We start from the raw sequence: 12,686 nt of genomic DNA, 5'->3' as shown, positions 1-12,686 counted from the left end.
TGTCAGAGACATTTTGGGGCAATGAAGTTGTCAAGCCTAATGTGTTTGAAGCAGAGGACGTAATGCAGCAGGTTTTATGTTTCATTTTTATATTATATTGCTTGCCTAACAGAATTGCGATTGCGACATCAAGTGGATTTATTTAGAACAGCAGTTTCTTTCATTAAACATTGCAGCTCATTTTTATAGTTAGCCAATTTTTCTTGCGGACTGCGAGCTGGATTAAACCTGCTCAAGGGCCTGATCCAGCCCGTGGGATATACATTTCACATCCCTAGTTTACATAAAGTTTGTATTTTGACAGAAATGTCCTTCTCATTGTTTTCAAGTACGTTCATCTCTCTTGCGTTGTTGATTTGATATAATCGCGTAAATTGCAACTCGCCACACTGGCTGCTGTCATGAACGCATGTTGCCCAGATTAATGCCGTGTGTTACCAAGGCTTGGATCAAACGGACCCGATCTCTGGCAATACTGCTGAGGATTCCATTTTTTCATTGAGAGCAAAATCTGGGGGGGGGGGGGGGGGGGGGGGGCGAGATGGGCAAAACGCCAAGATAGAAGGACAAATGTGATTTCCAGACAAAAAGAGGAAGGTTGACAGGTATGCTTCACACACTATCATACTGGAGTTTGTGTCAAGGCAACACGGCTCCAATCCAGCGCAGAGAGACCGAGCAGAGAGACATCCGCGTCAAGACATTAAGGCAGGGGTGTCCAAACTTTTTCCACTGAGGGCACACCCTGAAAAATCAAAGCAAGCGGGGGCCATTTTGATATGTTTTATTTTTAAAAAAAATAAAATATATGTTTAAAAAAATATACATTGATGCCTCCACTTAGGCTTTGAAGGGTTTATGGTCAAAAATATATAAAAAATGTGTCATTATTCAGTATTATTATTTGTATTATTATTCAAGGTTTAAATCTCTAGATCAAATCTGTCAATATAAAGTTGTTAAAGATTTAAGTTATATGCCCTTTTTGTCAAAGAAAATCCCTGTTTTCTTATGGAAAAAAACACAAAATATGCAATATTTTCACCCAATAAAAAATTTAAGTGGAATATTTTGCATTATATAATAATTGGAGCCTTAAAAAGGTCAATAACTCATAAAAACATTTATTTTAATTAATTATTATTTTTTGAGCAATGACACTCAAAAAAAAAAAGTCCACTAAAATCATTGGATCCAAAAAGGTCCTGCTCAGTAAAGTTTAAAAAATAATAAATCATACTTTTTTTTTTTTTTAACTTTTAACACAATTGTCTCAAGATCAAGTTCAGATCTATCCGTCAATTATAATTTTTATTGTTGTTTATGTTTTTTGTTTGTTTGTTTTAGGCCCCTCAGAAAAAATAAAATTAAAATTAACTAACTGTTTTTTAAATGGCAAACACAAAATATGCAACATTTTCCCAAAAAACTATCTCAAAGTGGAATATTCAATGTGATGTAAATGGAGCCTTGAATAAGTCAATAATTCATAATAACATTGATTTTGATTCTTTTTTTTTTTTTTTAAAGAAAGAATGGCAGCTTTGTGTTATTAGAGTAAACATTGTAACATTTTCTTGTTACATTTCACCTGTTTGCTCTTTATACACTTTTTATGTTTTGATTTTTTTTAATCGTATTTTTAGAATGTGCCGTGGGGCCATTAAAAAAATGACCTGCGGGCCGCAAATGGCCCCCGGGCCGCACTTTGGACACCCCTGCATAAAGGAATGCATATATCTGTATGGCAGCATTGTCTCAAATACATTATGTCTTTATAAAATATACTGGTATAACTCGTAATACGGTTATATAGCGCCAGTCCTACGCCAGATCTATCGTCCACAAAGCAGATAAACTGGAACTACGGATGGCGAGCAACAACAGGCTTCGGACCGCTGTGTGATTATCATCACAGAACCGTGGCCACAGTACACTTGCTCATTCCCAGACATACAGTAGCTGTTTAGCTAACAGGCCGCAGCCTGCAGTGCTTTGATTGCCTCACAGACTCTGATAAAGAGCAGAGGGGCAGAGTTGTGCATCTATATACTGGATGACTGGAGCACAAATTGTAGAATTATCTGCTGCGGTCTAGCTCCATCCTATCTTGCTGAGTGTATTGTACCATATGTCCCGGCAAGAAATCTGCATTCAAAGAACTCCGGCTTATTAGTGATTCCAGAGCCTAAAAAAAGTATGCGGGCTATAGAGCGTTTTTTATTCGGGCTCCAGTACTCTGGAATGCCCTTGTCACAAAGTGTTGGTGACGAACCCCAAGATGCAGAGATGGCAGGCTTTGTGCAGGAAAACATGATTTAATGTCCAAAATAAGAAAAAAAAAACACAAACCCGAAACCACGAACAGCCAAACTGGAAACAGGACCAGCAAACAGAAAAAACTGGAAACAGCTAACAGCTAACAGGATATAGCTAACAGGAAACAAGAAACAAGGAGCTAGGAGACAGCAAACTGCAAATAGCTATCAGGAACCAGCAAACAGGAACAGCTTACCGCAAACAGCGACAATGACAATGACAATACTCCAGCACTGACTGGAGGGCAAAGCAGGTTTGAATAGCAGCCGGCTGATTGACACCAGGTGTGGCCAGGTGCCAATCAGCCGCAGCTGAGGGGAAACAGCGCTCAGGAGAAAAGCAGGAAACAACCAAAATAAGAGCACTGACAGGAAATAAAGACAAACAGAGGAAAAACCAAAACATAACTAAACTGTCAGTGACAAACCTGACAACCCTCCCGGTAAAAGTTAGAGATGCTACCTCAGTGAAGCATTTAAGTCCCATCTTAAAACTCATTTCTCTAGCCTTTAAATAGACCCCCCTTTTAGACAAGTTGATCTGCCGTCTCTTTTCTGCTCTGCCCCTCTCTCCACGAAGGAAAGGGGGGGGCACAGATTAGGTGACCACAGATGAGCGCTAGCTGTTCAAAGTCAGGACCCAGGGTGGACCACTCATCTGTGCATCAGTTGGGGACGTCTCTGCGCTGCTGACTTGTCTCCACTCAAGATGATCTCCTGCTGGCCCCACTATGGACTGGACTCTCATACTATTATGTTAGATCCAATATGGACTGGACTCTCACACTATTAACTAGATCCACTCGACGTCCATTGCACCGGTCACCTACTGGGGGGTCCCCACATCTGCGGTCCCCTCCAAGGTTTCTCATTGTAGCCCGTTGGGTTAAATGTTTTTCCTTGCCCTGATGTGGGATCTGAGCCGAGGATGTTGTTGTGGCTTGTGCAGCCCTTTGAGACTATCGTGATTTAGGGCTATATAAATAAACTTTGATTGATTGATTGATTGACTACCCAAAGAAGTCTCTGTTGAAATTCTAACAGCTGCTTACATACCACAGCAAGCTAACATTAGCTTAACCCTCTCCCTACTGCATGATGCTATCAACACGCAGACGCAGGCCCATCCAGAAGCAACCTTTGTTGTAGCTGTGGACTTTATCAAAGTCTGCGTGAAAAATATGTTCCCGAAATTTGCAGAATATGTACAGTGCCCGACTAGAGGTGAGAATACCTTTGACTTGGTTTACTATAATCTAACGCAAGCCTACAAGACTGTTTCTTTTCCCCACCTGAGCACGTCTGACCACCTCTCCCTACTACGTTTTCCTGCCTACACCACCCTCCATAAGAGGAGCAAACCTATGACCAGGACTGCTAAGGCCTGGCCAGAGGGGGCACTCTTCCAGCCGCAGGACTGCTTCCAGACCGCAACATGGTCAGTGTTTGACCATCTGGAGCTACAGGAGAGTACAAATGCTTGATTGATTGATTGAGACGTTTATTAGTAGGTTGCACAGTGAAGTACATATTCCGTACAATTGACCACTAAATGGTAACAACCGAATAAGTTTTTCAACTTGTTTAAGTCGGGGTCCACTTAAATTGATTTATGATACAGATATATACTATCATATATACTATCATCATAATACAGTCATCACACAAGATAATCACATTGAATTATTTACATTATTTACAATCAGGGATGTGGAGGGGGGGGGGGTAGGATATGGACAGCAAGTAGTGGACATAGAGAGAGAGAGAGAGAGAGAGAGAGAGAGAGAAAGAGAGAGAGAGAGAGAGAGAGAGAGAGAGAGAGAGAGAGAGAGAGAGAGAGAGAGAGAGAAAGAGAGAGAGAGAGATCAGAAGGCATAAGAAAAAGAAAAAGTATCTGCATTTGATTGTTTACATTTGATTATTAGCATTTGATTATTAGCAATCCGGGGAGGGTGTTAGTTTAGGGTTGTAGCTGCCTGGAGGTGAACTTTTATTGCGGTTTTGAAGGAGGATAGAGATGCCCTTTCTTTTATACCTGTTGGGAGCGCATTCCACATTGATGTGGCATAGAAAGAGAATGAGTTAAGACCTTAGTTAGTTCGGAATCTGGGTTTAATGTGGTTAGTGGAGCTCCCCCTGGTGTTGTGGTTATGGCGGTCATTTACGTTAAGGAAGTAATTTGACATGTACTTCGGTATCAGGGAGGTGTAGTGGATTTTATAGACTAGGCTCAGTGCAAGTTGTTTAACTCTGTCCTCCACCTTGAGCCAGCCCACTTTAGAGAAGTGGGTAGGAGTGAGGTGGGATCTGGGGTGGAGGTCTAGAAGTAACCTGACTAGCTTGTTCTGAGATGTTTGGAGTTTAGATTTGAGGGTTTTAGAGGTGCTAGGGTACCAGGAGGTGCATGCGTAATCGAAAAAGGGTTGAACGAGAGTTCCCGCCAGAATCCTCATGGTGCTTTTGTTGACCAGAGAGGAGATTCTGTAGAGAAATCTCATTCATTGGTTAACCTTTCTGATTACCTTGGTTGCCATTTTATCACAGGAAAGGTTAGCCTCTAGAATGGAACCTAGGTAGGTGACCTCATCTTTCCTGGTGATAACAATGTCACCCACTTTTATAGTGAAGTTATTGACTTTCTTAAGGTTGATGTGGGACCCAAACAGGATGGATTCCGTTTTACCCAAGTGTATGGATAGCTTGTTGTCAGCGAGCCAGGTGCAAGTTCTACAGAGCTCAGCACTGAGGATTTTCTCCACCTGTGACTTGTCTTTGTCGGATACCAGCAGGGCAGAGTCATCCGCAAACAAAAACAATTCACAGTCGCATGCCGATGACATGTCGTTTATGTATATTAGGAACAGTAAAGGTCCCAATATACTGCCTTGGGGGACTCCACAGCTCACCGAGAGGGGGGGGGGGGGGGGGGGTGCACGGTGCCGTTCACCTCTACCACCTGCTCCCTCCCCTCCAAGTAAGATTGCATCCAGCTCCATGAGGTTTTGTTAAATCCGATTGCTCTGAGCTTATCCAACAGTACAGCGTGGTTAACGGTGTCAAAGGCCTTCTGAAGGTCCAGCATGACCATGCCGCAGTATTTGCCCGCGTCCACCTCATGTTTGATGTGGTCGGTCAGATAGAGAAGGCATGTGTCAGTGGAGTGGTTAGTTCTGAAGCCGGATTGGAATTTGTACATGAGTTTATTAGTGGCAAGGTAACTATCGACCTGTTCATAAACTATTTTCTCCATTACTTTCGAAATGGAACTGAGAATAGAAACAGGTCGGTAGTTGCCAGGTTCCAATTTGCTTCCTTTTTTAAAGAGGGGAGTTACTCTTGCTACCGTATTTCCTTGAATTGGCGCCGGGAATATAGTATTCGCCTGCCTAGAATTACAGCCGGGTCAAATTCGTTTCGCAAAATAATTAGCGCATGCTTGGCACTTCCGCCGGGTCAAATATGAGTCATTAAATGACTCCCGCCTCCTGGTGGTAGAGGGCGCTAGTAATCCTTCTTGCGACTACCAGTACTGCAGGAGACAGGTACTGCAGAAGAAGACAACAAGCAGCAAGCATGCAGCAATTGTTTGCTTGCACTTTTACCATGGAGGATTACATATCTAAAATAAAACCGTTTTCTAAACTGGACTTTCAATCGAAGCAGGAGGTAATAATTAAAGGAATATCTCCAGAGACTTTTAAAATTGAAGAAAGATGAGAAAGACTGCCTTTGATCAGAAGCAGCTGCACATGGACCCATTTACAAGTAAAGGTAAGATCATAATAACGTTTTTTTTTTATTAAATGTGCTTTTCATGATAAGGTATGCGCCGGAGTGAGAAGAGGTTTTAAAATAATTAGAGCATGCTTGCTCATTCCGCATGGTTTTGGTAACCGCAGGAGTGAGAAGAGGTTTTAAATTAATTAGCGCCCCTGCGGCTATTCAAGGAAATACGGTATCTTAAAATCTTTTGGTACTTGGCCTTGTGTAATTGATAGGTTTATTATGTGCGTGATGATCGGGGCAATGATGGAGGCAGAGTCCCTGAGGAATCTGGAGGGAATATTATCAAGGCCGGTGGCCTTGTTAGGGTGGAGCGCGCTCAATTTTTTAAACACCTCATCAGCTGTGACCATTTCTAAATTGAAATCATCATTGGATACTCCTAGCTTTCTGTAGAAGGCTTTAATGTGTTCTACACCAAAGCGACCAGAGTGGTGGGACAGCTTGTTGACAAGAGTCGCGGCTATGCTGGTGAAAAAGATGTTAAGTCTGCTAGCTACCTCCATTTTGTCTGTAATGAGGGAGTCACCCTCCTTGATGCTGATGTTGGTGAGTCTGGTTTTAAGTTTCTGGCTGCAACCAGGAAGCTGGTTGTTGAGAATTTTCCAGAGCTCACGTGGCTTTGTTGTGTTTTCCTCTATTTTGTCATTAATGTAATTTTTTTTTAAGGATTTAGTCAGGTTGGTTGACTTATTTCTTAATTTATTGCATTGCTTTTTGAGAGTTGAAAGGAGTAATTTGAGGTTGATATTATTGGGTTGTTTATCTACTTCTGTTTGACATTTTTGGTATTCAGAGTATTTTCTGTCTCTGTCTTTTATGGCAGCTAATAGGTCCGGATTCATCCATGGTTCCGAGCGGGCTTTGATTCTGACTGTTTTCACGGGAGCCATGTCATTTAGCATCTTTAGGAACGCCGTTTTGAAGCGATCCCAAGCAACATCGACCAGGTTGCTCGCGAGCACAGGGGACCAGTCCCACTCATCTAATTTTAAATGGAAATTGTCATTGGAGTATTTTTTGAGGGATCTGGATTGGGCTGTTATGTGGCCATTGGCTTTGGGTTTAGCTATTTTGCGGGTGCAGAAGGTTAGATAGTGGTCGCTAAGACCACAGATCATGACCCCACTATTTTTTATTTTAGGCCGGTCTGAAGTGAGAATGAGATCTATGGTTGATTGGGTGGAATCACACACCCTTGTAGGTAGCGCTATTAGCTGGGAAAGACCGTGCAGATTACAAAACTTGCTGTAGGATCTGAAGACAGGCGCATCTTTGCGTTGAATATCTGTGTTCAGATCCCCAGTTATAATTTTCTCCACGTTGTCTGTTACTGCCAAGCACTCTTCCAGAGCCCCATAGAAATCACTCTGATTAGGGGGTCTATAAACAGTCCCTATTAGTACCGGCTTAGCGTTTTTGGGTTGTCTTATATTAGTGGTCTTATATTAAGACACTGTACTGACACTGTCATTGTGAATCCAAACCAAAAACCGTGCAAAACCTCAGAGGTCAAGGCACTATTAAGGGCCCGAAATTCTGCCTTCCACTCAGCGGAAAGAAAGCACTACAGCAGGGCTAGATCTGACCTCAGGAGAGGCATCAAAGCTGTGAAAGTGGAGTGTAGGAGAAAAGTGGGTGTGCACCTGGACAACAAATACTCACTGCGGGTGTGGCAAGGCATCTAACACCTGATGAGCTACCAAATTAACTTATTGACAGCCAACAACACAGAAGACTCACTAGCAGAGGAACTCAATCATTTCTTTGCCCGTTTCGAGTCATCCAGACCAGCCACTCCCCAGATGCCCTTCCTGCCCTGTAGTCCTCAACTGCTCATCCTCCAAGAACACCAGGTTAGGTTGGCACTGAAGGTTATTAACTTGCGTAAAGCGTCTTGGCCAGATGGCATACTGGGCAAGGTGCTTCGGGACAATGCTGTTAGGGTTTGGTGAGGTGGATCCCAAGGATGCAGAGACGAATTTGTGTTTACAATTGTTCTTCCTTTTATTAGGCGGAAGCACAAGGTAGCAAAACAAAGGCGATGGTGGAAAACACAAAAAACACACCATGTAAAAAACTACTGAGAGGGAAAAAACACACAAAACTAAAAGCGCTAGACAAGGCTAGGAAAACTATACTTCATGAAAGAAGTAAATAGACTGGATACAAAATAAAACGCTAGACAAGGCTAGGAATAATACGGGCCAACCTGAGATGAAAAGCACACGATGAACTAGTGAGTTCTTTTGGCACGACCAACAGGTTGCAAGCAATGGCAAAGTTCCGGCGCTCACCGGTTGTCAGCAGCCTGGTTAAATAGGCTGTTTTTAATTACAGTCAGGTGTGTGCTGCTGCCTTGCGTCAGCTGCACTCCATACTGTGAACGAGAGAGAGAGTGAACATGGAGTGCAGACAACAGAAATAGGCAAGGACATTTACAGATTACCACAGTACCCCCCCCTCAACGGACGCCTCCTGGCGACCTACCTGGCTTGTCTGGGAATCGAACGTAAAAGTCCTTGATCAAGTCCTTGTCAATTATAAGCGATCTAGAAATCCATGACCGTTCCTCTGGGCCGTACCCCTCCCAGTCCACCAGGTATTGGAAACCCCTTCCCCTTCTTCTCACATCCAAGATGGTGTTTACAGTAAATGCTGGGTGACCATCAACCAGCCTGGGTGGAGGAGGCGGTACCTCCGGAGGACTGAGCGGGCTGGATGAGACAGGCTTGATGCGGGACACGTGAAAAACAGGATGGCACTTGAGAGATCTAGGGAGATGGAGCTTGACTGCAACACGATTGATGATCTTGGCAATGGGGAATGGTCCAATGAACCTGGGAGCCAGTTTCCTAGATTCGGTGGCCAATGGTAGGTCCCGAGACGATAACCAGACCTTCTGTCCCAACAGGTAGTGTGGGGCTGGTGTGCGATGGCGGTTGGCTAAGAGTTGATTCCTGGCCGATGTTCTTCTTAACGCCGCCCTGGTGTTGCGCCAAGCCTGGTGAGCCCGATGTAGGTGTGCAGTAACAGATGGGACGTCGGCACTGGGTTGGGTAGAAGGAAAAACTGGTGGTTGGAACCCATAGGCGACGTGAAATGGAGACAGGCCGGTGGCGGAGCTAATGAGGGAATTGTGAGCGTATTCGATCCATGGGAGATTCTCAGACCAGGTCGAAGGTTGCTGATGACAAGTGCACCGGATGGCTGCCTCCAGGTCTTGGTTGGTCCGCTCGGTCTGTCCATTGCTCTGAGGGTGGTAGCCGGAGGACAGGCTAGGGGAGGCCCCCAGAGATTTGCAGAATGCCCTCCAGACGGCCGAGGAAAACTGTGGTCCTCTGTCGGATACCACATCAGTGGGGATGCCGTGCAGCCGGAAAACGTGGAGCACTAATAATTGGGCAGTTTCAAGAGCTGACGGCAGCTTGGGGAGGGCCACGAAGTGGGCCATCTTCGAGAACCGGTCCACAATGGTCAAGACAGTGTCATTACCCTCGGAGGGGGGTAGTCCTGTGACAAAGTCCACAGCTATGTGTGACCACGGGCGGGAGGGGATGGGTAATGGGTGTAACAGTCCTGCTGGAGCCTGGTGGGATGCCTTGTTCCGGGCGCAGATCCGACATGCTGCCACAAACGCCTTCGTATCTGCCAGAATGGATGGCCACCAAAAACGCTGGGAGAGGACAAAACTGGTGCGACGAATACCTGGATGGCAAGCGATCTTCGACCCATGTGCCCAATCCAGAACGCTGGAGCGGAGCCGAGGAACCACAAACAACCGGCCTGGTGGGCAGCCCCGAGGAGATGTGTCCGACTTCAGGGCCTCCAAGACTTGCCGCTCGATGTCCCACTGGAGTCCCCCAATGACGTGGGTATGGGGAACAATTGGTTCATGTGAAGAATTCTCAAAGGATGAAGAGTAGACACGGGACAGGGCATCGGGCTTCCCATTCTGAGAACCAGGTCGGAAAGTGATGATAAAGTTAAAACGGGTCAGAAATAGTTGCCACCTGGCCTGGCGGGGGTTCAGTCTCTGTGCGGTCCTTAAGTAGGACAGGTTCTTGTGGTCTGTGTAGATGATGAATGGTTGCTCCGCCCCTTCCAGCCAATGTCTCCACTCCTGAAGGGCCAAAATGACCGCCAGAAGCTCCCTGTTGCCAATGTCATAATTTCTCTCAGCAGGGGATAGGCGACGAGAGAAGAAAGCACAGGGGTGCAACTTCTGGTCGGTGGTAGATTTCTGGGAGAGTACGGCCCCTACACCTGAATCAGAAGCGTCCACCTCAACAAAAAATTGGAGAGAACGGTCAGGGTAACACAGAACAGGGGCAGAAGTAAACAACCTTTTCAGCCTCAAGAACGCGGAATTGGCTTCGGGTCCCCATTCAAACGGAACCTTAGTAGAGGTTAGCCTCGTAAGTGGCTCAGCGACGCGACTAAAATTACGAATAAATCGCCTATAAAAATTAGAGAAGCCCAAGAATCTCTGAAGGTGCTTCTTGGAAACCGGAGTGGGCCAATCTACTACTGCTTTTACCTTAGCGGGATCCGGTCTGAGTCTACCCTCCTCAATGATAAAACCTAAGAATGGAATGGAGGATGAGTGAAACTCGCATTTTTCCGCCTTGACGAACAGTTTGTTCTCGAGCAATCGTTGAAGGACTAACCGAACCTGCTGCACATGTTCGTCAAATGTAGATGAATAAATTAATATATCGTCCAAGTAAACAAAGAGAAAACGACCTGTCATGTCCCGAAAAATGTCATTAATGAAACCCTGAAAAACGCCAGGTGCATTAGTAAGTCCAAAAGGCATGACAAGATACTCAAAATGTCCGAGAGGAGTGTTGAATGCGGTCTTCCATTCATCCCCCTCTCGGATGCGAACAAGATGGTAAGCGTTACGTAGATCGAGTTTAGTAAAAAACCTCGCTGATTGTAATGGAGTAAAAGCTGAATCAAGGAGTGGTAGAGGATACTTATTCTTGATAGTAATCTGATTAAGAGTGCGGTAGTCTATACAAGGCCGTAGGGACTTGTCCTTCTTTTCGACAAAAAAAAATCCAGCGGCTACAGGTGCGGTCGAAGGGCGAATGAGGCCGGCAGCTATAGATGTGTTTATGTATTCTTCTAGTGCTTTGAGTTCGGTGTTAGACACCTTGTACATACGGGTCGATGGTAACGCCGCCCCGGCTAGCAAATCAATGCCACAATCGTAGGGTCGGTGGGGGGGAAGTGAGAGTGCTCTATCCTTGCTAAACACCGCCCTTAAGTCATGGTAGTGCTTGGGCACGTTTGTCAAGTCTATGTTCTCTATAACAGCGGTGGGTGGCGGTGTACGAGATCCTGCTGCGGAACGAAGACAATGTGTGTGGCAGGTTACACTCCAATTAATAATGGCCGAACGAGGCCAGTCTATGTGCGGGTTATGCTTATGTAACCAGGTTAACCCTAGAATGACGGGCGCGGACCGTGATGGCACAACAAGAAAAATTATTTTCTCACAATGATTTCCAGACAAGCGCAGGTTGAGTGGGAGTGTCTGGTGGGTTATGCTGGCTAATAGGCGCCCATCAAGAGAATACACCCTCTTGGGCACAAATAGTTTGACAACAGGAATCTTATGGAGTCTCATGAATTCAAAATCCAAAAAGTTATCATCTGCTCCTGAGTCAATGAGAGCGCAAATGTCTATTTGTTGGTTAGACCAAGAAAGAGTACCTTTTAGCTGCATTCTGCCTGCGGCCAACGAAGGAGAACGACGACCTCTGGTGGACGTGTCCTCTGGCGAGTGAGGGCGCACTCGTGGCCGTGCGGCGGGGCGCGGCAGTTCTTTGCAGCGGGAGATGAGATGATCAGCGGCCCCACAGTATAGGCAGAGTTGGAGGCGAACGCGACGTTCCCTCTCGGCGGCGGTGAGTCGGTGGCCTCCCAGTTGCATCGGCTCATCTATCTGCCATGAAGGGGGCTTGTCTTCGAGTTGCTCCGTCTTGCAGATGGCAGGTCTAGTAGGCGCTGATTGGCTGCAAGGTGGGGCTTGTCTTCCTAGTCGATCCCTCCTCTCCTCCAATAGGCGGAAGTCGATTTGCACCGCCAGCTCGATGAGATCATCCAGATTCGTCGGGAGTGACAGCGGGATCATCATGTGACGAATCTCGTCCGCGAGACCCAGGAAGAAAGCGTCCAATAGTGCTGAGGGACCCCAGTCACAATCGGCCGCCATGGTGCGGAACTCGATCGCGTAATCCGCGACCCGTCGTGAACCCTGTTGCAGCCGGAAAAGGGATCTCGCTGCCTCTCTACCTGGGAGTCGTCGTTGGAAGATTTGCTTCAAGGATTTGGAAAAGTTCGCGTATGTGGAGCTGGAGGTGGTCTGACGGTTCCATTCTGCAGTCGCCCAGGTGCCAGCACGGCCAGACAGGTGAGAGATCACAAACGCTACCTTAGCCCGCTCAGAGGTGAAAGCGGAAGCGTTTAGCTCAAAATGAAGTTCGCACTGCGTCAGGAATTGTCTTACGTCTTCCTTTTCCCCGGAAAAACGTTCGGGTCGGGAAAGCCGTATGTTGCTAGTACTAGCGGGTT

This window comes from Entelurus aequoreus, linkage group LG16 (genome assembly GCF_033978785.1).
Source record: "Entelurus aequoreus isolate RoL-2023_Sb linkage group LG16, RoL_Eaeq_v1.1, whole genome shotgun sequence".
NCBI classification, from domain to species: domain Eukaryota; kingdom Metazoa; phylum Chordata; class Actinopteri; order Syngnathiformes; family Syngnathidae; genus Entelurus; species Entelurus aequoreus.
This window is presented reverse-complemented; position numbering follows the sequence as displayed.